Consider the following 23,831-nt stretch of genomic DNA (forward strand, 5'->3'; position numbering starts at 1 on the left):
AACCTTCCGATAACTTTTCCATAGCTGATGTCAGGTTCACCGGCCTATAATTTCCTGGTTTAGTTTCAGAGCCTTTCTTAAACAGCGGAACAACATTAACTATCCTGCAGTCCTCACCTGTCACTAAGGATGATTTAAGTATCTCTGCAAGGGCACCTGTAATTTCTACACAGAGTCCAAGGGAACACCTTGTCAGACCCTGAGAATCCTAATTGGCCTCAGGACAGCAAGCACCTCCTCCTCCGTAATCTGTATCAGGTCCATGACCTCACTGCTGTTTTGCCTCAGTTCTTTTGACTCTGCGTCTATCTCCCAAGAAAATAAAGGTGCAAAAAATCCATTTAAAATCTGCCCCTCTCTTTTGGCGCCACACGTACAGTAGGTTACCACTCAGATCTTCGAGAGGACCAATTTTGTTCCTTGCAATCCTTCTACTCTTAACATATCAGTAGAATCATTTAGGATTTTCCTTCACCTTGTCTGCTAGGGTAACCTCATGCCTTCTTTTAGTCTTCCCGATTTCTTTCTTAAGTGTTTACTTGCATTTCTTTCACTCCATAAGTACCTCATTTGTTCCTACCTGCCTACCTCTGCTCTGCACCTCCTTTCTGTTCTTCAACTGGGTCTCAATAGATCCTGAAAACCAAGGTTCCCTAAATCTGTTTCCTTTATCATTTATTCTGACAGGCATATATAAGCTTTGTACTCTCAAAATGTCACTTCTGAAGGCCTCCCACTTACCAAGTACACCTTTGCCAGAAAACAGCCTGTCTCAATCCACACTTGCCAGATCCTTTCTGGTACTATCAAAACTGGCCGTTCTCCAGCTTAGAATCTCATGTCACAGACCAGACCATTCTTTTACTTTGAAACTAATGCATTATGGTCACAAGATTCAAAGTGATCTTGTACACAAATTTCTGTCACCTGCTCTGTCTCATTCCCTAATAGCAGTTCAAGTATCACAAACTCCCTCATCGGGACCTCTATGCATTGATTAAAGGAAACCTTCCTGAACACATCTGACAAACTCTATCCCATCTAGTCCTTTTACAGTATGGGAGTCCCAGTCAATATATGAAAAGTTAAAATCACCTACTATAACTACCTTATATTTCTTGCAATTGTCTGCGATCTCTCTACAAATGTGTTCCCCTAAATTGCTCAGACAGTAGGATGATCCATAATATAGCCCCATTAGCATGGTCATACCTTACTTATTCCTCAGTTCTAACCATGATGCCTCACCAGATGAGTTTTCCAGTCTGGCCTGACTGAACACTGTTGTGACATTTTCCTGACTAGTAATGCCCCCTTTAGTCCCTCCCCTCTGTAGCAATTAAGCAATGAAACCCCAGTATATTGTACTACTGTTCCGGCCCCACCTGCAACCAAGTCTCACTAATGGCTACAACATCATAATTCCAGATTTTGCTCCCTTGCTCTGAGCTCATCTGCCTTTCCTATTAAACATGTTGCATCAAAATATATGCAGCTCGAAAATCAGCTGCACCATGCTCTGTTATTTGATTCTTGACTTTGTCTGAGGTCTTAACAACCAGTCTCCAGAACCTCTCCACTATCTGTTCTGGCACTCTGGCTCTCATCCCCCTGCAGCTCTAGTCTAAACCTTAACACCTCGTGCACCGCTAGCAAACCTTCTCGCTAGGATATCAGTTCCCTTACAGCGAGGTGCAAACCATCTTTTCTGTACCGGTCCCACCACCTATGGAAGAGAGCTCAATGATCCAAAAATCTTTTGTCCTCCCTCCTACACCAACAACTTAGCCATGTCTATGACTGCATGACCTTTCTATTTCTGGCCTCATTGGCATTTGGAACTGGCAGAAATCCTGAGATCATAAGCCTGGAGGTCCTGTCCTTTAACTTAGCACCAAACTTCCTGAACTTTGTAGAACCTTGTCATTGTTCCTACCTATGCCATTGATACCTCCATGGACCATGATCAAGAAGGGCCGAGATGGCCTGTCTCCGTGCTGTAATTGTTATATGATGTCTGGCCAATCAACCCCCACCCCCAGACTTAAGAATGCTGAGTTCTTGAACCGAGATGTCCCAGACCCTGGCACCAGGGAAGCAACATACCATGTAGGAATCTCGCTCTAGTCCGCAGAACCTTTTCTATTTCCTTAACCAATGAATCTTCTATCACTATGGCTCACTTCTGCTCCCCACTTCCTTTCAGAGTCCCAGTGTCCAACTCAGTGCTGACCATTTGACCTTCCTCAGCTGAGTCATCCCCCACGACATTATCCAAAGTTGTTAGCAACGTGCTCAAAAACGATAGGTGGATATTAATCAAGATAAATGTCAAAAGCTGTAACCTTGGAGCCCTAGTGAGGTTAGGCCAAACACCATGAATGGTAGAGGGGCTTAGAGCAAGTTGAGAAATGGAGGGAACAGAGGAAGATGGAAAATGGTATAGCGAAGTACATAGTCATGCATTTTGCTAGAAGGATTAAAGGCATAGATTATTTTCTAAAAAGGGAGGAAATTCAGAAAAAAGAGGTGCAAAGGGACTTGAGAAGCCTTGTGCAGGATTCTATAAAGGTTAGCTTGTAACTTGAGTCAGTGGTAAGGAAAGCATGTGCAATCTTAGCATTCAGTTTGAGAACACTAGAATATAAAAGATGTTCTGCTGAGGATTTTTAAGGCATTGGTCAGACTGTACTTGGAGTATTGTCAGCATTTCTGGGCTCTTTATGAGTTAGCATTGAGCAGGGTCCTGAGGAGGTTCACTGGAATGATCCCAAGTATGAACGGGATAACAAGGAGCGTTTGATGACTCTGGGTCTGTACTCACTGGGGTTTAGAAGAATGGTGGGGGGGAAAGCTTCAAACAACCTATTGAATATTGAAAGGACCAGATGAAGAAGATGCTGCCTTTTGTGGGGAAGTTCTAAGACCAGTGGGCACAACTCAGAATACAGGACATCTCTTTAGAACAGAGTTGAAGAGGAATTTCTTCAGCCAGAGGGTGGTGAATCTGTGGAATTCATTGTAATGCACCACAAAATGCTGGAGGAACCCAGTAGGCCAGGCAGCATCTCTAGAAAAGAGTGAACAGTCAAGGTTACAGGCTAAGACCTTTCATCAGGACTGGGAAAAAGAGTCAGAGTAAGAAGGTGGGGAGGGGGAGGGGAGGAAGAAGTACAAGATGGTAGATGATAGGTGAAACCACGAGGTGCGCAGGGGAAATGGGAATGGGAAAGGTGCAGGGACAATTACCGAAGTTGTAGAAATCGATTCTCATGCCTTCAGGTTGGAGGTTAACCAGATGGAATATAAGGTGTTGCCCCTCCAACCTGAGTGTAGCCTCATCACAGCAGTAGGGGAGGCCCTGGAATGACATGTTGGAATGAGAATGGGGAGAAAAATTAAAATGAGTGGCTACCAGGAGAACCACTTTTTCTTGTGGATGGAGAATAGGTGCTCAGCGAAGTCTACGTTGGGTCTCACCGACAGGAGGCCACACAGGGGGCACCAGATACAATAGATGACCGCAATAGACTCACAGGTGAAGTGTCGCCTCAACTGGAAGGACTCTTTGGGGCCTGAATAGTAGGAGGGAAAAGTTCTAGGGGCAGGTTTCGCACCTGTTCTGCATCCAAGGATAAGTACCAGGATGGAGATCAGTGGGAAGGGAGTTGCACATGGAGAAATCTCTGTGGAAAGCAGTAAGTTTGGGGAGGGATGTGCTTGGTGGTGGGATCCTGTCAGAAATGGCAGAAATTACGGAGAATTATATGCTGGATATGGAGGCTAGTGGGGTAGTAGGTGAGGACTAGTGGAACCCTATCCCTGGTGGGGTGGTGGGTGGATAAGGTGAGGGCAAATGTGCGTGAAATGAAAGAGATGTGGGTGAGAGCAGCATTGATAGTAGAGGAAAGAAATCCCCTTTCTTTGAAGAAGGAGGACATCTCATAATTTCTGGAAAGAAAAGCTCCATCCTGAGAGCAGATGTGGTAGATACAGAGGAATTGAGAGAAGGGAATGGCATTTTTACAAGTGGTAGGGTGAGAAGAGGTGTAGTCCAGGTAGCAGTGAGAATCAGTGGGCTTATAAAAGATAGCAGTAGATAAGCTGTCTCTAGAGATAGAGACAGAGAGATCGAGAAAAGGGAAGGAGGTATGGGAAATAGACCAGGTAAACTTGAGGGCAGGGTGGAATTTGGAGACAAAGTTGATGAAGTCAATGAGCTTGGCATGGGTGCAGGAAGCAGCACCAATGCAGTTGTCGATGTCGCGAAGGAAGAGATGGGGATTGATGCCAGTGTAGGCTTGGAACATAGACTGTTCCACGTAGCTGACAAAAAGACAGGCATAGCTGGGACCCATGCGAGTGCTCGTGGATGCACCTTTTGTTTGAAGGAAGTGAGGATCGTCAAATGAGAAATTATCAAGAATGAGAACCAGATGAGGAGAGTGGTGGTGGAGGGGAACTGTTTGGGTCTAGTATCCATAAAGAAGAGAAGGGCTTTGAGACTTTCCTGATAGGGCTGGAGGTGTATACGGGCTGCACATCCATAGTGAAAATGAAACAACCAGGACCAGGGAACTTGAAAAGATCAAGAGAGTGCGAAGGGTCATGGATGTAGGTAGGAAGGGACTGAAGCATGGGTGATAGAATGGAGTCAAAGTATGCAGATAAAAGTTCAGTGGGGCAGGAACAAGCAGAAACTATGGGTCTACCTGTACAGGCAGGTTTACGGATATTCAGAAGGAGGTAGAAATGGGAGGTACGGGGTAAGGGACATGTGAGGTTAGTAGCAGTGGTTGGGAGAACCCCAGACTAATAAGGTCAGTGATGGTGCATTTGGCAATGACCAGGCACTCCTTAGTGGGGTCCTGTTCAAGGGGTAAGTAGCAGGAGGTCTCTGAGAGTTGTCACCTGGCCTCAGCAAGGTAGATGTTAGTCTGCCAGACCACTACAGCACCCCACTTATCTGCAGGATTGATGATGAGGTTAGGATTAATGTGGAGAGAGCAAAGAGAAGTTCTTTCATATGGAGTGAGTTTTGAATTGGAGAGAGGTATAGTAAAGTTGAGATGGTTGAAATTTCGTCGGCAGTTAGCAATAAAAAGATCCAGAGTGGGCTGTCCAGAAGGGGAGGAGGGGTGGAGATAGAAGAAGGGGTCATCGGTATGGGCTGAAGAGTCATTGCCAAAGAAGTAAGCACAGAGTCTTGTCTGTGGAATTCATTGCTACAGACAGTGATGGGGGCAAAGTCATTGGGTATATTTAAAGTGAAAGTTGATATTTTCTTGAATAGTAAGCACGTCAAAAGTTATAGGGAGAAAGCAGGAAAATGGGGTTAAGAGGGATGATAAGATAAGACATGATGGAATAGTGTAGAGACTCGATGAACCAAATGTCCTAATTCTGCTCCTATGTCTTTTGATCTTATGGAACTTGGAATAAAAGTCCATAGATCCTATTCCATGCAGTATGACTCTACAATTCTTAAGCACATTCAAGGCTGAGAACTTTTGGATTATAGGAAAGTCAGGAGACATGAGGGTTGTTCTGGAGAGTAGACTAAAACAAGACATTGAACAGCAAAGCAAGCTCGAAAATTCTGTGGGTTTCTCCATCCTCTATTTCATATGTTGTAATCAGGCTACTAAATGAGTCAGAACTGTCAAACTTTACCAACCCTTCCAGCTAGTACACAATGTGGTTTGAAGTTGTTGGCTGGTGGAACTTGATGGTTAGCCACAGATCCTGTTGTAGTTCTTTAATTTCTGATGCTTAAACAGATGTTGTGCTTCCCACTGTGAACATTTTCAATACTTTGCTTTACAGAACTTGTTTTAGACTACAAATGTGAAGTTTTGAACCACCTTCTCTGTGGGCTTTTTTATCTATATTTTTGAGGTGTCCATTGACTCAGATAGCCTATTGTTATTCAGGATCTGAGAAACTTCTGTATTTCATCTTGTTTTTTCTCCAGTCCTAATGAAGGGCTTGGCCCAAAATGTCGACTCTACTCTTTTCCATAGATGCTGCCTGGCCTGCTGAGCTCCTCCAGCATTTTGTGTGTCTTGCTTGGATTTCCAGCATCTGCTGATTTTCTCTTGTTTGTATTTTATCAAATGGCTTTACTTTAGAAAAAAAGTTATTAAATTTGTGCCATTCTAGAGGTGAGTATGAACAATTGGAAGTGGGATACACAAGTATAAATCTTTGAAAGTAGCTCTGTCTGCTGAGTGTACTATTGCATGTGGGACCCTGAGATTCATGTATTATGGGCATCAAGTAAAAAAGTACGGAGGTTATTTGGAGCCAGTCTACTTCCTGAGCAACTCCATGGAATTGCAAAAGACTTATGCCGTTCTTCCACTCAAAGTTCAAAGTAAATTTTATTATTGAAGTATATATACAATCCTAAGATACATTTTCCTGTGGGCATACTCAGTAAATCTACAGAATAGTAACTATAACAGGATCAATGAATGATCAAACAGTGCACAGAAGACAAGTTATGCAAATACAAACATAAATATATAGCAATAAATAACAAAAACATGAGATAATTTGACAAAGTGAGATCATTGGTTTGGAAAACCTTAATGGATGGGCAAATGTGTGTAGTTATCCCCTTTTGTCCAAGAGCCTGATGGTTGAGGAGTAGTAATTGTTCTTGAAGCTGGTTGTACAAGTCTTGAGGCTTCTGTACATTTTACCTGATGGTAGCAGTAAGGAAAGAGCAAGACCTGGGTAGTGGAGATCTCTAATGATGGATGCTGCTTTCCTATGGCAGCGTTTCATGTAGATGTGCTCAATGCTTGTGAGGGTTTTACCCGTGATGTACTGGGACAAATCCATTACCTTTTGTGGGATCTTCCATTCAAAGACATTGCTGCTTAAAGGCAAAGGAACTCCAGTTAAGGTAGTATGATTAGATGAACGTGGCAACCATGGACTCGGATAAGCCAGAGTGATGGATCAGGTGGTGGACAGGGTCGTTTATGAGGTAGTCCATTGCTGAAGCAGGGCTGTATGTGCTTCAAATGCACATCCACAAATCCTGCACACTATGCTGAATGCTCTAGCTCCAGTTTGAGCAGCCATGACTCCCAAATTTTTGATTTCAGAAACGGATTTTTTGGTAATTGAGTATACATGCAGTAAGTTCAATTTGCTTGCATCTCTGTCTACATTTATTGTACCTTCAACCTGCTTCAAGTTCATGAGCAACAGCATCTCAGAGGATCTATCTGGGGCCCAACATACTGATGCAATCATAAAGCTTCAGAGAGAGAGATGAAGTTTATTTGTCACCTGCTCATCGAAGCATCAAGTGAAACGTGTCATTTGCGTCAAAGACCAACACATTCTAAGGAAGTGCTGGTGGCAGCCTACAAGTGCCATCATGCCTCCTGCGTCAACATAGCATGTCAGCAATTTACTAATCCTTGCTAACCTGTACATCTCTTTGGAATGTGGGAGGAAAACGTAATGCCTAGAGAAAACTCACAAAGTCACGGGAAGGAAGTACGAATTCCCTACAGACAGCGGCAGAAACAAACCCAGATCATGGGCACTCTATATGTCATGAAGAAGGCATGCCAGTGGCTAAACTTCATTAGCAGTTTGAGGAAAATTGGTATATCAACAAAGACTCTAGCAAATTGCTTCAATAGGCAGTGACTCAAAAAGGCAACATCTATAATTAACAAACCTCCCCACCCGGGGCATGCCCTCTTCTCATTACAACCTCCCAGGAGGAAGTACAGGATTCTGAAGACCTAACCCAATGTTTTAGGAACATCTTCTTCCCTTCCACCATCAATTTTCAGATAGATACATGCATTCATGGACAGCTACTTCTTTTTACTATTTATATTTTAATTGTAACTTAAAGTAATTTTTATGCCTTGCACTATACAGCTGCAACAAAACAACAATTTTCACACGTCAGTGTTAATAAACCTGATCTTAATGATTCATTACGTTCTCTTACAGCGCATCAATACTTCTCACATATCCTCCTCAAATAACATGCCAGCAGTCACTGGGGGACTGAATCACGGGTTAGACAGCATTTGGAGATTTACACCGGTCACCTCATTCAAGGCGGGTATGAAAGAGAGATTCACTAGTATGGATGCAGGAATGAAGGACTTCAGTTACAAGGGTAGCCTGTGGAAGCTGGAGACATGCTTCTTTAAGAAAAAAAATATAAAAAGCAGATTTAATAGAAGAGTACAGATTCCTGATGGGTTTATATAAGATAAGTAGAGGGAAGCTGTTCCCATCAGCATGGACACCACCTTAAAATATCAGCAGAAGATGCAGAAGATTCTGGCTTCTTCCTCATTCCTTTCCAATCCTGATAAAGGGTCTTGGCCATAAACGTCGACTGTTTATTCCTCTTCGTAGATGCTGCTTGATTAAGAAGGTAAAGATGAAACACAAAAGTAAGATAGCCAATAATATTAAAAAGGACACCAAAAGTTTCTTTATATATATATGTATAGTGTAAAAGAAAGGCCAGAGTGGATATTGGACCACTGGAAAATGATGCTGGAGAATTAGTGGTGGAGAAAAGAAAATGGCAGACAAACTGAATAAGCATTTCACTATGGAAGACACTAGCTGTATAGTGGAATTCTAGGTGTCAGGGATCATGAAGTGTGTGAAATTACCATTACTAGGGTAATTACTAGGGTTCTTGGGAATCTGAAAGGTCTGCAGGTAGATAAGTCATCTAGTCCAAATGGTGTATACCCAGGGCTCTAAAAGAAGTAACTGAAAAGATTGTGGAGGCATTAGTAATGATCTTTCAAGAATCACTAGATTCTGGAATGACTCCAGAAGACTGGAACATTCAAATGTCACTCTAAGAAGGGAGAGAGGCAGAAGAAATAAAATTATAGATGATAAAATAGGCTATAGTCAATATGGTTTCCTTAGGGAAAAATCTTGCCTGACAAATCTGTTGGAATTCTTTGAAGACATAACAAGAAGAATAGATAAAGGAGAATTGGTTGATGTTGTGTACTTGGATTTTCAGAATGCCTTTGAAAAGGTGTCACACGAGGCTGCTTAACAAGCTATGAGCCCTTTGTATTACAGGGAAGATTCTACGATGGATAAAGCAGTGGCTGACTAGCAGGAGGCAAATAGTGGGAATAAAGGGAGCTTTTTCTGGTTGGCTGTCAGTGACCGGTAGTGTTCCACAGGGGCCATTTCTCTGCATCTAGCTCCTCAAAGGTTAGGAAACATACGTGGAGGAAAGTTGATGAAGATGTTTAACATTGAGATCCTTCATCTGGACTCAACCCAAAATGTCATCGGTCCATTTCCCTCGATAGATGCTGACTGAAAATTTGAGTCCTTCCAGCATTTCACTTGTTGTTCCATATTCCAGCATCTGCAGCCTCTTTTGTGCTCCAAACTGAACTGTATAATCCTTGATGGCAGTGCCTTCATCTGATAAGCACTAAGCTCTGGAATACCTTTCCTAAAACTACCTAACCTCTAAGTTCAATTTCAGAAGACATTTTAAAAATGACCAAGGAAAGTCCTAATAGTCTTATTTAAAGCTGTGATGAAAGTTTTTTTTAATGTTTTGATGCATTAAAAGCAATGTACACATTTGTACAAATATTTTGTTATTTGTTTTGGCTCTGAAGCAAGATACATAATTAATCCCCTGTATTTAGTTTACTCCCAATATCGATGCATAAATGCTACTATCTGTAATGCCCTGGTTCATATTTTTTACTGTCATGCTGTTCTGTATTTCAATTTGTGCTGTTCTGTGCGAGCTGTTGTTTTCAGCTTATGGTTGGTTACTGTTGAAGATAAGGGATAGGATGGTCGGATTAAGGGGAGGTTTCTCTGGTGAGGGACACTAAGTTTGGGCTTGGGGCTTTTGTTAAACAGAGAGGTGAAGGCAGAAGACTCCGGAGAGAAGAGGTCGTAGGATTTGACCCGGAGCAGGGCCGCAATTCGATGAAGGCCCGGGGAGATCGAAAGAGGGTCGGCAACGGGGAAGCCACGAGCTCCACGTGAGGCTGTTTCATTAAAATGGGCCCTTTTCTTTTTCCCTGTTCTTTCCTTACCCTTTAGTCAAATTAAGAACTATAAAGCTAAATCTTTTAATTGTATGTGGTGTACTGTCTGTTATCTCGCGGCACTTATTTGTAACAGGGTAACGAATTACACAGCATCCACACAAACAGGGGGTTTTCAGGTGGGCTCGTGCCTCAATCTCACACATTTGGTGGGGCCGGAGATTGTCTTCCCTAGACTTATGCAGCCAAGGAAACCAGCGTGTTTCATATCTATTTGCTTCAGATGCCATCACCAGCCTCAACATGACTTTTCTTTTCATTGTCGGGGATTATACCATCTGTTGACCTCACATTGTCATTGCCCACTCAGTACCAGTCTGGACCTCCAGATTTCAGGACAACCTGCACTAGGTAGCATGAAATTAACTTGGTGTACCTTTAATGAAATTAAAACACAAATAAATCATTCAATGATGCTCCTTAACTTGTGCAAAGGATTTGTCAGGAGGCAAGTCACTCACAGCCTCTGCCCAGCAACGTATATCTGGTTACTTCAGTAGCAGATACACCAATGGTAATGCCAGTGAATATCAGAAATGGTTCAATCAATGGAGATGGTCATGGTCTGGAACTTTCAGCTTAATCAACAACCATTCAATCAGCAATCATCCAATTGACAAACACCTAGTTGTTTGATCATCCAATGAAGTTCAAGAAAAGTTTAATGTTCGACGTACATTTATATTCAAAGTATGTACTGTATATATTATACAACTTTGAGATTTCTCTCCTAACAGGCAGCCATGAAGCAAAGAAACCCAAAAGAACCCATCAAAAAAGACTACTGATCACCCAATGTGCAGTGAAAAAAAAACAAATCATGCAAATAATATCCACAAGCGAATAATGTTCTGAAATCCACAAAGGGAGTCCCATAGTTCAGCTTACAGCTGAGTCGTGGAGGGGCAATCTGAACTGGCCCATCCCTCTCCTTGGGCCTTGACACTCTGACCTTTTCAATTTAGCTTTGAGGAAATAGAAAGGGAACTTTGCTCTAGACATAACTCAACTTCTAATGTTCCCTAGGAGCTCTGTTGCTTTTGCCCTTGTCAGCATATTCGACTGACCTTACAGATCTTCTGTATGTACCATTACCATTACTTGTGTCAATCAACCTTCTCTAATATCTACTCTTCTTCCTTCTTTTCTAACCTCTCACCATCTTCATTTTCTGCTTAAGACTTATTTGTTGTCTATCTTCTCCCACTTTTACTGAAAGGGTCACTGGCCTGCGAGGCTTTCTCCTCCACACTCACGGCCTTCTCAGCTGGGTTTCTGTTATTTATTTACTTATATTAAAATGAGTCCCTGTGAGCTTATTGAAAGAAGGTAAAAATGTTGATTGGCATTACTTTGAAGGAATGCTGCATTCTCCTGATATTGAGAACAATGTTTAGCTCTCTGCCAATTACGTCAGAAATCTCCAAACAACTTGGTCATCAAATGATTGAAATTCCAGAAGAGTTTTCACCATCATGAAAATCGCTTATTGTGAAAAATATTTTATAGATGCAAATTCCTGGTTTGCTCTGAGTATGTATACAGTACTGTGCAGAAGCCTTAGACTTAGGCACATATATACAGCTGGAGTGCCTAAGGCTTTTGCACAGTATAGTAGTAATTTTATGTATTGCACTGTACTGCTGCCACAAAAAAAAAAACAAATTTCATGACACATGTGAGTGACAATAAACCTGATTCTGATATGGGTCTCTATTGCAGACTGAGAGGGGAAAGAGGCAGGAAGATGGGATTCATGGTTGGGAAAAGGGGAAGAGAGAGCGGAAGGAACAGGACACACCAGAGAGTCATTCTGTAATGATCAATAAACCAAATGTTTGGAATCAAATGACCTTGCCTGGTGTCTCAGGGCTGGGTGTGTCTGCACCTGCACCACCCCCACCCCTGTCACTCCTTCTCTGTCACCAAAACCATACCCCTCTTTTGCACAGTACTGTAACTTCATAGCACTGTAATACACAGGAAAGCACCATTTGGCCCAACTTACTTCTGCCAGCCATAATGGCTATCTACACTAATCCCATTTGCCCACTTTAACCCTGTATCCCTTTATGCCTTTTGTTTCTGATTGAACATGAAAATGCCTTTTATTTCTTGTTTAATTATTCCGAGATACAGCACGGTAACTGGCACTTCTAGCCCAATGAGCCTGCACTGTCTAATTACACCCATGTGACCAATTGACCTACTAACCGGTACATCTTTGAGATGTGGGGAGGAACCAGAGACCCTGGAGGAAACATACGCAGTTACGGGGAGAATGTATAAACTCCTTACAGTCAGGTCCTACCCTCACTCTAGTCATCCTCCTGTTCTTCATATAACTGCTTTTCCTTAATCCTACTCGCCAAGGCCTTCTCTTGTCCCATTCTAGTTTTTCTAAGTTCATTATTCAGATTTTTCCTGGCTACTTTGTAACTGTTTAGAACACTATCTGATTCTTGCTTCCTAAACTTTAAATAAGCTTCTTTCTTCCTCTTGACTTTTTAGGATCATAAGATATCAGAACAGAATTTGGCCATTCAATCAAGGCTGATTTATGTACATCTCAGCTCCATTCTCCTGTCTTCTCCCCATAGCCATTGACATTCTTATAACTCAAAACATATCGACTTCCACTTTGAATATATCCCCCATGCCTTGGCCCCTACAGCCTTCTGAATGCCACAGATTCATCACCTTCTGGCTAAAGAAATTTCTCCTTCTTTCTGTTCTAAGTAGACATCCTTGTGTAATGAGGCCATGCCCTCTGATCCTACACTCTTTCACCTTGAAACATCAATTCCACGTCCGTACTTTAGGACTTTCAATATTTGATAGGTTTCAATGAGATCCCCCAACAATCCTTTGATATTTCAGTGCGTACAGACCCAGAGCCATCAAATGTTCCTCATACATTAACCCTTTCATTCTTCGGATTATTCTTGCAAACCTCCTCTGGGCACTTTCCAATTTCAACATATCCTTCCTTGGATAAGGAGCCTAAAATTGCTCACAATACTCCAAATGTGGTCTGACCAATGTTTTACAAAGCCTCAGCTTTATGACAAGTATGACGAGAGGCATGGGAGACTGTAGATTCTGGATCTGAGGATTAGGGTTTGAACACATGTCAGTGGTTAGATGGAATGAGCTGCTGGAGGAAGTGGTATAAGGAGAGACAATTACAAACCACGGGAGAAACAGTAGGTTAAAAAGCCTATATGGAGGCAAAATGATTCTTAATGTTTTGGGTCAGGACCCTGTATCAAGACAGACATGAGACCCCAAATCAAAATGATGACCATTTCTTTGCTCCATAGATGATTTGCTAATGTCCTCCAAAAGTTTGTATTGTATTTACCTTGACCTTTTCCTCCAGCAGCTCATCTGTACAACCACTACACTGTACCTTCAAAATCTCTCCCTCAGATCCCCTTTAAACTTCCCTTCTCTCACCTTAAACCTGTGTTAGACTCCCTCCACCCCTGGGAAATAGCTTTGAAAGAAAATGTTTGGTTAGCAAGCAGTGAGAATGTGGTACAATGGGAAATAGTTGAGCTGCTTTACATCAATGAAATAAGGAAGAAGGAAATTGGAGGACAAAGTGATTTGGTCAGATGGTGGGAGAAAGATTATGTGGAACATGAAAACTGACATTATCCAGCTGAAACAAATAATCCATTCTTATGCTTCTGTATGGAAAATCCTTTGAAAATCTCTGAGTAACTGCATATACTGGTGATGATGAGAGGGTGGGTGGAAATACTGTGACAAAAATACGACTTCATATCAAGAATAACTGAGTCATCCTGCAGGCCTTTTGGCTCATCAAGTCCATGCTGTTCACTGCCTATTTACACTTCTACAGCGATCCCACGTTTAGTCTCCCCAGATTCTCTTCAACTTGCATTCACCCACATACTGGGTGCAATTGAAGTGACAAATTAACTTACTGATATCAACAGTTAAAAGACTTTGGATAAGTACATGGATAGGAAATGTTTGGAGCAGAGATTCTATTCTCTGCCTGGGGTCCACAGTCTACTGAATTAATGAGAGAGGTCCATGCATAAGAAAAGTTAGAAACCTCTAGTTTAGAGGGATATATGCCAAACATGGGCAAATGGGACAAGTTTGGTGGGGATGTTGGTTGACCTGGAGGATTAGGGCTAAAGGGTCTATTTCTATGCTGTATGAACCTATGACACTCCCTAACTGCACGTTTTTGGCAAATGGGAGGAAACCAGAGCAGTTAGAGGAAACCTGCATAGTGTACGGAGAATGTACAAAATTAGAATGCAAGGAGGCAAATCTTAAGGAGCTGTCTAAGAAGAAGCTTCATGTATAAACCATAATGCTGCATAAATTATTCACCCTTAGGTGCATGAGTAAATTAATCATCCATTGATGCACAACACCTCTAATTACTTTTACAGCTACGCGAACCAACCATTGCTCTGTGCAGGAAATTTTTACATAACTGAAAACTGCACGACACTTTAAATATTGTTTTTAATATGCAAATCAAATAAACACAAACCACAACTGCCAACCCAAGTAACAAAGGTGAGGCAGTTAAACCAACTGACAGGCACAATGATAAAAGTAAAATGTTTAGACTAGATGACATTGGCCAGCAGTTTATTAACAATGACCTATCGGCTTTCATTCTGTGTTTATTGTTACAATTTGTAACAGTGTTGTGACCTGAAATGCTGATAATGTGAATATGTTGAAACTCTAAAATGTTTAAATGTACAGGTTGTGGTATGACTACTATTTTGAAAATTTATGGATTATATTCATTAACATAATTACAGATTACTTCACAATTATATGAGCATAGGTTTCAAAATTATATTAACATAACTTTAAAATTATATAAAATAAAGTTTCAGCTGTATGGAAACTAAGGCTATGATCATGGGAGCAATTCAGCTAATGTATGATTGCACACCAGTGCAGCTTAGAGGGACGAGTGATCTCTATAACAAAACCAGTAGCTGGGGAAGAGGGTACAATTGAGGTTGAGGCATATTGCTAAAATAAGATGCGAGAACATGATCTCAAAAGCAGAAGATGCAAGACCAACGGAGGCATAGTTTTAAAACGTTACCAAAAGGTTGTAAATGGTGGAGGAATGCGATGCAAAATATTTTCTTATGTTCAAACTTGATGATAACCTGGAATCTACTGCTTGTAGGTCTTCAGGTGGAAGCTAGATAGACTCTTGAGAAAGGCTTATTGGATGGGATTACACCACAGGAAGACAGTGTTGACATCAATAGGCTGAATTACTTCTTTATGCACTGCAACAATTTAATCACATTAATTTAATGGAATTCCTAAATTCAACTTAATGTTTGCATTGAGCATTTGGGAACTGAACACCTATCATTGTGTCTATGCTATGAAGGTGATTTTATTATCCTCATGTAATTTTATTATCCTTATGTACAGTAATTGTGCATACATATACTGCAAATACCTTGGATGTTAAAATTAGTGCTGTTCTGTTCATGTAGAGGAACTGAGACAGTAAGATTTTTAAAAAAAGACACCAAAAATGGGTTGCATGACAAACTGTGCAAAATTATTTTCTCAGTAAAATGCAGATGAGTCATAGAATGTCACATCAGAGAAACAGGACTTTCATCACATGCATTCTGATTTTCTGCTTATTGCCATCGACCCATATCTGAACTATGTACCTCCATTCTCCCCTCATCCATGCGCCAATCCAAAATTCTCTTAAATGTTGCAAGTGAACCCCGATCCGCTATTTCTGCTGGCAGCTCATTCCATGCTTGCATGAAGAAACAGAAAGACCTGTACATGCAGCACACACAAAATGCTGGAGGAATTCAGCAGGCCAGTCAGCATCTATGGGAAGAAAGCACAGTCGATGTTTCGGGCCGAGACCCCTTGGCCTGAAATGTTAACTGTACTCTTTTCCATAGATATTGCCTGGCTTGCTGAGTTCCTCCAGCATTTTATGTCTGTTGCCTGGATTTCCAGCAACTGCAGATTTTCTCTTGTTTGAGATCTGTACACCTCTATTTCTCAAAATGCAATGAGATAGTAAATAGGTTGATACTACAATATTCATTTTCGTTCCTCAGAAAATGATCAAATGGAGGACAGTGAACCAGGATTTAGGGGTGGCACAGTAGCATAGCTGTTACCATAACGCTATTACAGCGCCAGCAACCCCAGGTTCAATTTTTGCTGCTATATGACCGTATTAGTGTACTGATACCCCATAGGTGGGCTCCTCTGCCAAGCACATACAGGAAATGCCTGAACCTGTGGTTCCTGTCACACTGAGCAGGATTACTGTTGCATTAACACATTACACTAGGCAACAAAGATTTTGCTTCCTGAATACTTTTGGGTGTTCTTTATGGATTTTGGGCTGCTGATCATGAAAATCACCATGAAGTTCTCCTGTCATGCCCAATTTTTTTTGAAAATGCCTAGTTTTTATTTCAATTCATAATTCAAGTCAGAATAACTGATGCCAAGATTAGGGAAGGCTTTTTATTGATCCATAAATCAAACAGGTCATCAATGATGGGCAATTTGAAGAACTTCTGGTGGGACTGGAGAAAATCGCATGGAAGGCATTCAAGGGTGCTGTTGCCAATTTTCTGGGCAGCTACAGAGGACCGAACTAAGTGCAGCTGGTTGACAACAATGCTCAAGCATACAAAACCATGAAGTGCAACGTGTCACTAAAGATCCATTTTCTGCATTCCCATTTAGACTTCTTCCCTGCAAATCTTGGCACAGTCAGTGACAAGCGTGGTGAAAGGTTTCACCAGGACATTGCGATCATGTATTAACGATATCAAAGCAGTTGGAAGCCATCAATCCTGACTGATTATTGTTGGACACTTAAGCGAGAAGCCTCAGATGCTGTGAACAATTGAAAGTCATCAACAAACCATTTTCAGCAAAGTATCTACAATGCTATATAATTAAATGCATTATATTCAACAAAAGTTAATGTCTTGTTTCTCCAAATTCCTACGTGATACAAACAGTCTGAAATTATATTTGTGTTCAGCTTCAAGCAGTCTATTTGATGCACCATCAATAACTCACGCTGAGACGTAGGAAGTGAGGTATCGGCTTTTATTGACTGGAAGAATGAACAACACTACATCCTAGGGAATGAGGCAGGGCAACAGGCCTCAGTCGCCTTTATACAGGGGTCTGCGGGAGGAGCCACAGGAGCAGTCAGCAGGGGTCTGTGGGAGGAGCCACAGGAGCAGTCCAGATAGGTATATGTAGTTCACCACACTATTATTTAAAAAAAATTAATTCTGAGAAAGCAACATTTCTGAAAAAGGTTGTTTTCCAGTGTCATCAGTAGGGTAAAACTAACCTGCCTCATGATGATCTAAACTCACCTCGTGTTCCTTATTAATTGGTGAACAATTCAGTGCTTGGTGAATTCTGCTTCACAATGATAGGAAGAAGTCTGGCTAGGATCTTTATGTCCTCGTTGTCCACGGGAATGGTACCGGAGGATTGGAGGGAGGCGAATGTTGTCCCCTTGTTCAAAAAAGGTAGTAGGGATAGTCCGGGTAATTATAGACCAGTGAGCCTTACGTCTGCGGTGGGAAAGCTGTTGGAAAAGATTCTTAGAGATAGGATCTATGGGCATTTAGAGAATCACGGTCTGATCAGGGACAGTCAGCATGGCTTTGTGAAGGGCAGATTGTGCCTAACAAGCCTGACAGAGTTCTTTGAGGTGACCAGGCATATAGACGAGAGTAGTGCAGTGGATGTGATCTACATGGATTTTAGTAAGGCATTTGACAAGGTTCCACACAGTAGGCTTATTCAGAAAGTCAGAAGGCATGGGATCCAGGGAAGTTTGGCCAGGTGGATTCAGAATTGGCTTGCCTGCAAAAGGCAGAGTGTCCTGGTGGTGGGAGTACATTCGAATTGGAGGGTTGTGACTAGTGGTGTCCCACAAGGATCTGTTCTGGGACCTCTACTTTTTGTGATTTTTATTAACGACCTGAATGTGGGGGTAGTAGGGTGGGTTGGCAAGTTTGCAGATGACACAAAGGTTGGTGGTGTTATAGATAGTGTAGAGGTTTGTCGAAGATTGCAGAGAGACATTGATAGGATGCAGAAGTGGGCTGAGAAGTGGCAGATGGAGTTCAACCCGGAGAAGTGTGAGGTGGTACACTTTGGAAGGACAAACTCCAAGGCAGAGTACAAAGTAAATGGCAGGATACTTGGTAGTGTGGAGGAGCAGAAGGATCTGAGGGTACATGTCCACAGATCCCTGAAAGTTGCCTCACAGGTAGATAGGGTAGTTAAGAAAGCTTATGGGGTGTTAGCTTTCATAAGTCAGGGGATAGAGTTTAAGAGTCGCGATGTAATGATGCAGCTGTATAAAACTCTAGTTAGACCACACTTAGAGTACTGTGTCCAGTTCTGGTTGCCTCACTATAGGAAGGATGTGGAAGCATTGGAAAGGGTACAGAGGAGATTTACCAGGATGCTGTCTGGTTTAGAGAGTATGGATTATGGTCAGAGATTAAGGGAGCTAGGGCTTTACTCCTTGGAGAGAAGGAGGATGAGAGGAGACATGATCAAGGTGTACAAGATATTAAGAGGAATAGACAGAGTGGACAGCCAGCGCCTCTTCCCCAGGGCACCACTGCTCAGTACAAGAGGACACGGCGTAAAGGTAAGGGGAGGGATGTTCAAGGGGGATATTAGAGGAAGGCTTTTCACTCAGAGAGTGGTTGGTGCGTGGAATGTACTGACTGAGTCAGTGGTGGAGCCAGATACACTAGTGAAGTTTAAGAGACTACTAGACAGGTGTATGGAGGAATTTAAGGTGGGGGGTTATATGGGAGGCAGGGTTTGAAGGTCGGCACAACATTGTGGGCCGAAGGGCCTGTAATGTGCTGTACTATTCTATGTTCTATGTCACATTGGTGTAATTGGGTAGCATAGGCCCATTGGAGGACCTGACACCTTACTGTATCTCTAAAAAGTAGTTTACACCTGAACCTGTTAAGTGCTGGATTTTCAATCTTTATTTCATCTTTATGAATCTAGCGGTGAAATTCATGGAGCAGTTTGGCTCATTTGGAAGTGTACTTGCTTTGAAATCTAAATTAATTTCTGACCCCAGAGGCCTTAGCACAAGAATCAAAGCTGATAATCCAGAGCATCACTGAGGTGGTGCCACACTGTCAGAATGAGACATGTTTTCTTTGGTAAGCATTAAAGGTCCGGGGTTATTTTAAAAAGGGGTGGGAAATTATCCACAATGTCTTTACAGCATTAAAAACTAGCTCAATACATAGTCAGTGGCCATTTTATTAGGTACACTTGTACACCTGCCAGTTAATACAAATACCTAATCAGCCAGTCAATGAATCAATGCACAAAAGCCTGCAGACATGGTTCAGAAGTTCAGACCAAACAGTAGAATGGGGAAGAAATGTGACCTAAGTGACTTTGACCGTGGAACGATTTTTGCTGCTGAATGGGGTCGTTTGAACATCCAAACGATGTTGGTCCAGATGGGACACTTTGAGTGTCTCAAAAAACTGCTGACTTCCTGGAATTTTCACACACGACAGTCTCTAGATTTTACAGAGAATGGTGTGAAAATGAAAAAGAAAATCCACTGAGCAGCTGTTCTGTGGGCAGAAACATCTTGTTAATGCAAGAGGTCAGAGGAGAATGGCCAGACTGGTTCAAGCTGACAGGAAGAGGTGTGCAGAAGAGCACTTCCGAATGCACAACACACCGACTTTGAAGTGGAAGGCCACAGCTGCAGAAGACCACAAAACCTACCCAGTGACCACTTTATCAGGTATAGGAGGTGTCTTATAAATTGGCCACTGAGTGTACAGTCCGATTCTGATAATCCCAGTATGCATCAGAATTTGGTGGTATGCAACTGAAATGGGGCAATTATCAAAAAAGGGAGAGGGAAACAAGCTTGCGTTCTTATCGGCTTGAAGTGGAAGACCTGAGAGTTGTTGAAATAATGAAATGGGTTTTTAGGTCAGCAATAAAATCCTTCTGCTTATGCTCAGTCCAACACTAGCAAGGTATGAATGCATGAGATAAGGTGCAGGAATTTGTAATGAAGCGTGCATTGAAGCTTGGTACAGTCACCAGATAACCATGGTGGAGAGGGACCACAGTCTATGACTATAATTCTATGCATCTGCACTGCTTTAGGATGTGGGACATATTCAATTGGCAGACTTTCTGGACTACTTTGCCTTATAAGACCATAATTCAATGCACTATGTCAGTTAATTAATAAGTTAACACAATTGTACTTTTTAGCTGTTACACAGCAGTGTAATCCATTTTCCACTGAACCCAGAACTGGGTCCAGCGAGATGAAAAAGAGCACCTGGAATGAGACCCAGTTAGTTTTTAATTTTATTTTTATTTAGAAATACAGCGCAGAATAGGCCTTCTGGCCCAATGACTACACCACTCAGCAATCCTTCTGGTTGACCCTAGCCTAATTACAGGACAATTCACAATGATCAGTTAACCTACTCATCAGTACTTCTTTGAAATATGGGAGGAAACCAGAGCACCTGGAGGAGATGCACGTGTTCATGGGGAGGACAAACAAACTTCTCACTGATGGCAACAGAATTGAAGGTGGAACTTCAAAGCCCAAGCTGTAATAGCATTGTACTAAGTACAATATTATTATGACCCTGCCCACCCCCCGCCCCCCTGGTTTTTTAAGTGATGCAGGAAAGATTCAAGATTCAAAATCGTTTATTGTCATTCTTCAGTACATAAGTGTAAAGGAGAATAAAACAATTGTTACTCCAGATACGATACAGTAAAAAAAAACGTGATTAAGCATAAAGAACACAATTTTAAAAATCACAGAAAAGATGGACCCAGTGAGTCTAATGGGAGCCTGGGAAATGGAAATCAGCACTGGACTTCGAGGTAGATGGTCCAGAGTTCAAATCCGGCTGGGTCCCAACCTGGGCAGCAACAGTATTGGCACAGGAGAAAGGTCTGGCAATCTACTTCCGCATCTTGCCACGAAAACCCTACGCTATTCATAATTTCGGCATGAGTCGACAATGACTTGACGACACTCAACAACAACAATGTTTAAAGGGAAAGGAGAAAGCTGGAATGCCAGAGGCTAAATCATTGTGATTATCAAACAAGTAGTTATCTGTACCAGTGGCATACCACTTCTTTGGGGATGGAATCCAGCCAGCAAATTGCACACTTTCCATTCGTACTGGGTTGAGTGTTAAGCCAGCAACTCATCCTTGTTAAAAAAAAAAGCAAATGCTAAAGAAATGGCAAGGTTGCCGCCCAATGCACCAAATGAGGCACAGGGAGGAACGTGATAAGTTATCAACATTTTACTGCAAACTATTTACAGATTCTTGCAGTGTACAACTGGGGCCTCTTATTTCCTAAATCATTGTAGTGACCACACATTAATGACTGCAAACCACTTTGGGGCAGTCCTGAAAGTCAGTATAGAAACTGTCCTGTTAAAGGTTCTCAGCTCGAAACACTGACTTGTTAATTCCTTTCCATAGAAGCTGTCTGACCTTTTGAGTTCCTTTAGCATTTTGTGTGTGGATTTCCAGAATTTGTAGAATCTCTTGAATATAATAATGAAACTGAAGTGTTTTTTTTAGGTTTTGCAGAAGATTTTATTTTTTGCTGCGAAATCTCATGAAAATCTGGAATACCCATTTCGGTGTCTCTAGGGTATTATATCTTACCATATATAGCCACCGGGGAAGCTGTATAAGATGTTGGTGAGGCTTAATGTGGAGTATTGTGTACAGTATTGGTCACCTACCTACAGGGAAGAGATCAATAAGATTGAAAGAGTGCAGAGAAAATTTACAAAGATATTGCTGGGACTTGAAGACCTGTGTTATAGGGGAAGGTTGAATAGTTTAGGACTTTATTCCCCGACGTGTAGGAGAATGAGGGAATACTGCACAAAATTATGAGGTGTATAGATAGGATAAGTGAAAAAAGGCTTTTTCCACTGAGGCTTGGTGAGATTAGAGCAAGAGGTCATAGAGTTAGGGTGAAAGATGAAATATTTAAAGGGAAACTAAGGGGAGCATCTTCAGTCAGAGGGTGGTAAGAGTGTGGGAATGTGATTTCAACATTTCAGAGAAATTCGGATAATTACATGGACGGGAGATCTATGGTGTGGCTCTGTTGTGACTAGGCAAAATAATGGTTCAGCTTGGATTACATGGGCTGAAGGGCCTGTTTCTGCACTGCGGTGCTCAATGACTATCTGTGCAAGAATGTAGCCTCGGAAGCTTATTGGGGAGGATAGAGCCACAGGCATCCCACTAGCTGGACCAATCTACAGACTCGAGAGCATTTTGACAGTGTGGTGCTTTGCTTGAACAGTCCTGCACCATTTTCTCTCTCTGTCCAGTTTGTGGCTGCCTAAAGATCAGCATCACTAGACAGAAGAGCAACCCAGGTTTGAGTAGCATTCTAGTTGATATTGACAATCTACCATGCGCAAATATAAATGTCTTTAGCAGCATTAGAGAGCAAAATGAAAGCAGGGAATACTGGAAAATCTCCTCAGGTCAGAGAGCATCTGTGAAAGGATAAACATTTAACATTCCAGGTCTGAAACCTTTTGTCAAAGTAAGGGTGAACTGGGAACCAGCTGACTAGTGATAGTCATCGAATAAAATCAGTTGATCAGTTGTTTTACCTCTCCATGTCTTGTAGCACATCAGGCAGCAATGTTTTGTCGTTTCCTTAGCATTTGTCTGTGAGTTGCTGGCTCGATGCTCAATCCAGCACAAATGGAAAGCTTGCAAGGAGCCGGTCAGATTCAAACTCGGGACCACTCGCCTCGATGTCCAGTAGGGATGCCACTACATCACTGACCAGCACTTTGTTGATCAGTCCATCATCTTAAACAGGTATTAAATAATGAAGATTGCACTTCTTGGTTTGATAGAGGTAACAAGCTGGGGATGTACAAGTTGGTGTTTAATTGTACTGAAAGAATCTTGTTTCCTACAAATCCTTGAAAATTGCTGCCCTAGAACCTGGGGAGATGGCATAGGAAAATTATACTAGGATGGGAAACTTTTAATGAAATGCACATTAAGTTTGGGAGTTGGAAGCTAGGAATTTAAGATGGAGCTGAGGAAGAATTCCCTTTCTTAAAGATAAGAATCTTTGACAGTCTCTGCTCTAAAGAGTTGTGAAGGTAGAGTCACTAAATGTAAAAGTTATAGGGGCAGAATTAGACCATTCAACCCATTGAGTCTGTTCCACCAATCGTTTATGGCTGATTAATTTTCCCTCTCAAACCTTCTCTACATAACCTTTAATGTCCTTACTAATCAAGAATCTATCAGCCTCCGCTTTAAGGATACCCAATGATTTGGCCGTCACACCTGCCTGCAGCAACAGATTCATCACCCTCTAGCTAAAGAAATCCATCCTCATCTTTGTTCTAAAGGGTCATTCTTCTATTCTGAGGCTGAGGCTGTGCCCTCTGCTCCTCAGCTCTCCCATTATAGGAAACATGCTCTCCACATCCACACTATCTAGGTCTTTCAATGCTTGATAGGTTTCAGTGAGATTCCTTTTTCATTATTTTAAATTCCAGTGACAACAGGCCCAGAGCCTCCAAATGTTCTTATGTTAACTCTTCCGTTCAAGGTT

Source organism: Hemitrygon akajei, chromosome 4 (assembly GCF_048418815.1).
Source record: "Hemitrygon akajei chromosome 4, sHemAka1.3, whole genome shotgun sequence".
NCBI lineage: Eukaryota > Metazoa > Chordata > Chondrichthyes > Myliobatiformes > Dasyatidae > Hemitrygon > Hemitrygon akajei.